The following is a 4,942-nucleotide window of genomic DNA, read 5'->3' on the forward strand; positions in this document are numbered from 1 at the left end:
GCATCTTCAATACAAATGTAAAGTCAGTATTGCTCTATGGGTGTGAAACATGGAAGACAAACAAACAACTGATTAGCAGACTTCAAACATTTGTGAACAGAAGTTTGAGGAATATCCTGAGGATATGGTGGCCACAAGTAATCTCCAATGAAGAGCTATGGAGAAGAACCCATCAAACACCCATTGATATTGAGATGTCTCGTAGGAAATGGAAGTGGATCGGGCATACATTACGGCGAGATAAAGACAATATAGCAAGACAAGCCCTGGCATGGAACCCACAAGGTAGCAGGAGAAGAGGCAGACCAAGGAACACATGGAGGAGGAGTGTAATAGCAGAAGGGATGGAGAAAGGAAGGAAGACCTGGATCGAGATCAGGACGATGGCGCAGAACAGAATCCGGTGGCGGAAGTTCATTGATGCCCTATGCTCCATTTAGGAGATACAGGAAATAAGTAAAGTAAGTCATTTTAATGTGTAAATATATATATATTTTTTGCTATTTGCTTTACGTCGCACCGACATAGATACGTCTTATGGCGACGATAGGATAGGAAAGGCCTAGGAATGGGAAGGAAGCGGCCGTGGCCTTAATTAAGGTACAGCCCCAGCATTTGCCTGGTGTGAAAATGGGAAACCACGGAAAACCATCTTCAGGACTGCCGACAGTGGGGTTCGAACCCACTATCTCCCAATGTGTAAATAATAATAATAATAATAATAATAATAATAATAATAATAATAATAATAATAATAATAATAATATAGTCTCAACTACAGTATGCAGACATTTTCATGTAACGCCACCTGCGCGTCATTTCGACGCTCCGTTTTAGTTTATCCAGAGGCAGAGTAAGAATCTCCGCACACACAAAACAAAGCAAAGTCATCTCCATACGTTACCTCGGCACTTGGTGGGGTAGAGTGGTTAGCTCTACGCCCGGCCGCCTTTGTCGCCAGCAATTAATCTGCTACTCATTTCTGGTGTAGTATGGGTGAACCGCAGGCCATATGCACCTCCGGAAGTGAAATTCTCGTTTTTAAAATATTTCGACTTCTTGTTCAGGAATCGAACCCACGTTTTTCTGCGTGAACCGACAACGTGTTTACCGCCTCGGCCAGGCATACGAACATCGTGCGTCATGTAATGTTCGGGCCCTTTTTCCGCCCTTAACCGAGCTCGATAGCTGCAGTCGCTTAAGTGCGGCCAGTATCCAGTATTCTGGAGATAGTGGGTTCGAACCCCACTGTGGGTAGCCCTGAAGATGATTTTCCGTGGTTTCCCATTTTCACGCCTTAATTAAGACCACGGACGCTTCCTCCTCACTCCTATCCCTCTCATGTCCCATCGTCGCCATAAGACCTATCTGTGTCGGTGCGATGTAAAGCAACTTGTAAAAAAAAATGCGCCCTTAAGAAACCCGACTACTTCTGCAGCCTTTGAACCCGGAGGTTAACACTCCATCACTGATAATTAATTGCACCTAAAGTATGGAATCAATCAATCAACCACAAGTAATCTGCATTTAAGGCAGACGCCCAGGTTGCAGATTCCTTATCTGTTGTTTACCACGGCTTTTCTTAAATAATTGCAAAGAATTTGGAAATTTGTTGAACACCTCCCTTGGTAAATTATTCCAACTCCTAACTCCTTCTACTACAAACAAATATTTACCACAATTTGTCCTCTTGAATTCCAAATTGATTATCATATATTGTGATCTTCCCGAATTAAAATAAACACCACGCAAACTTAAACGGCTACTAATGTCATTCCACGCCAACTCTCCACTGACAGCTCGGAACATACCGCTTAGTCGAAGGGCTCGTCTCCTTTCTCCCAAGTCTTCCCAGCCCAAACTTTGCAAAATTTTCGTAATACTACTCTTTTGTTGGAAGGAATCGAAGGGGGGCACTTTAAAACCTGCCTGTTGTAAGAGGAGACTTAAAGTGGAACTTCTAGGAGCTCTTGACGACCACATTTCACCTAGCTGAGTCTATCATTGCTTCCATTTACTTGAGTACTGTCAAAATCAATTATCGCTGCGTCAATGGAAGCTCCAGAAGGAGTCTTGAAACCTGGCTTATAAGGGGCACTTAAGTGCTGTCTATGAATTCGGTCCTTAGTACCCTTCTCTTGTGGTGCTTATTACACGAGCCATACTCATGTGAACTAATAGACTAAAAATCACCACCGCGAAATTTAAAATATCTGAATCATTATTAACAATGATGAAATATCTTATTTTAGTGGCTGAATACAGCTAAGCAAAATAATTTCAATTCAAAGCTAAGAAAATTCTTTGGCTAAAGATTTTTTTGAACGGTTAGATTTGGTCATAACTCATAAGCAGTCTTATCACACTCGCTACTTTTGAAATACCTAAGCGAATTATTGCTCCGAATTCTTGAGGTGGTGGTGGTGATTATTTTTAGAGGAAGTACAACTAAGCAACCATGCTCTATAAAACACTAATCAGAGAGAAACATTGGAAGGGATCCGACGCTTCGAAAAATGGAGGTATCAGCCAAAGGAAGACAAGCTCCACGAAGGGCGTGAAAATGAAAGACTCCCTAGGCCTCGAGTGTTCTAATACCATCGGAGTCGGAAAAAACAAGAGTTGATCTAGTGAGGTCGGATTGGACAGATGAAAGTGAGGAGCCTGGCACAAGAAAGTGGAAGAAGTGCCAGGACTCAGCTTAGGGCCTCATGGTTACCAACCCACGCTCAAAGTTCAGAGCCCCTGGGGACCCTTTTAGTCGCCTCTTACAACAGGCAGGGAATACCGTGGGTGTCATTCTACTTCCCCCACCCACAGGGGGGGGGGGGATTCTTGACGCGCCACACAATAAGTGTAGTGTGAACTAGCCAGCTGGAGGCAAATCACAACATTTTGAAATTAACTAAATGACATCACAACAGCTCTTCAGGAGGCTGTCCACAGTTTCCAAGAAATGTTTCGAATATTTCAACGAAGATAATAAAATATGTATATTTAAAAATCAAAATAGTAGTCGCAATAACCCTAGCATAATTATAAAAGTTCCAAATAGCTATCAATTAACTCCATTGTTTAATAAAGGATTTTTTCAATTCTGTAATTTATTACCGGTACCGCGTGTTTTTATTTTTTCCGGTACGGGGTACCGACCCAAATACATTGTTTTTGGTCGTTTACTAAACAAGATTGTAGTTAAATGTGTTAAATGTTAAATTTTTGAGAATTACGTTTTATTATTATTATTATTATTATTATTATTATTATACTGAAAGCTGTAAAATATTGCGTACTTTCCGCCCGGTACGTACTATTCCAGACGTAAGATATTTTCATGAATGTGTGGCTTCTCTTAAGAATATTCCTGAAAATTTTAGTATCAGTTTAGACAGGGATATTCAGGCAATTGAATGCGACTCTCTAGGCAGCCATCTTTGTTATGACAATGCTGCCAACGTAGGGAATGAAAGGAGGAGGGTGGCACAAATGAAAGCAATGTCAAACTGGCCTAGTGGTCTACAACTCATGCTCTCTGGGGTCCGTTTTAAGCCGCCTCTTGCGACAGGCAGGAGGTACCGTGATTGTGTTATTCCGCCCCCATCCACACTGGGAAGCGAGGAAATTAATTAATTCCTGCACAATGTTTAAACCCTATGCCACCAGGGTCGGAAGAGAAACAAGATTTTATTCAGGGAGGCTGGGCAGGGAAGAATACGAAAAAGGTAGTTTTTCATTATCTTTATTTTGTTTGGGCGATATCGTCGACCTTTGCGAGATCAGAATAATTTTTCTTCAGTTAATGTTTCGAGGACTAATATTAAGGCCCTTAAAACACGCACCACAGCCGCCCCTGAGAGAGAATAATTTCGTAATTACAAGGCTGTATCATTTGTCTTAGTCAGTCTCTTTTTTATAAATGAGGTATCTTATCGGACCCCGTTACCGATAAGATAATACTGCGGTATTATTGCTCAAGCTCATAGTGCTCCAAGATGATCGAAATGGATGACGTGAGTAGCCTCTTTTCATCAACAGGTTGGCCACGACTCCCACGTTTTAGTTCCCCTGCAGCATGGCCGCACGCTGCGCTACAGCTGCTTGCGTCACTACCGAGAATACCAAGCAACCATGAATGTGTTTCCGGATGTGTCATTATAGTTATACTGTACACAAAAACACGCGAAAAACTTAAGAGCGCAGTAATACGCCGATGCTGTCATATCCTTGAACGGCAATGTTCCCGTCTTACTTCCCACACTAAAAACAAAATAAAATAAAAAAAAGAACACCTATAAACCTAATTATGAGAACAGTTTTCAGGTATAATCTAAAGCAGGGTTTTTCAGAATTACTGAAATATTCTGAATAATGAAATTAGGACTAGGCCCACGACACTACTGAAGATACAACATAAATATTCACACAATTATTTATATTATTTCATGTAAATTATACTCCTATATGAAGAAATTAAGACACCATTTGTAATGGCATGCAAGTGAAATAAATGAAATATAATCAGATCAGTCATGCTCATCTGCTTACTGTACAGGGGCTGCAGACAAAATATTCGGTTTAAAGCGGTGCAGAGTAGGAATGTTATCCCGCTATAAAGAAAAAAAATACGATCGTTGAATGTTACAATAAATCATTCGACAAAACTATAATGTATATTATTGTGCAGTAATATTTTGGAATGCCCTTCGTTTCAATTAATTCTGCAAATCGCCACGACTCCGCCCAGGCCACACTTCCAAGCGGACGCAGCGCGCCGGTCTGAGTCGGTAGCTACCAACTGTACCGACCATCGCTTGACGCATTGCAGGTGCGTACCAGCCAATCAGAATACAGCTTAGTTTGGACGTTAGACTAGCCGACAAGGAAGTCTTGTAAACAAGACCGCACCCTGCACCTATAAAGCTCATTCCCTTGCGCATGTGAA

The sequence above is a fragment of the Anabrus simplex genome, chromosome 13, assembly GCF_040414725.1.
Source record: "Anabrus simplex isolate iqAnaSimp1 chromosome 13, ASM4041472v1, whole genome shotgun sequence".
In the NCBI taxonomy this organism is placed as follows: domain Eukaryota; kingdom Metazoa; phylum Arthropoda; class Insecta; order Orthoptera; family Tettigoniidae; genus Anabrus; species Anabrus simplex.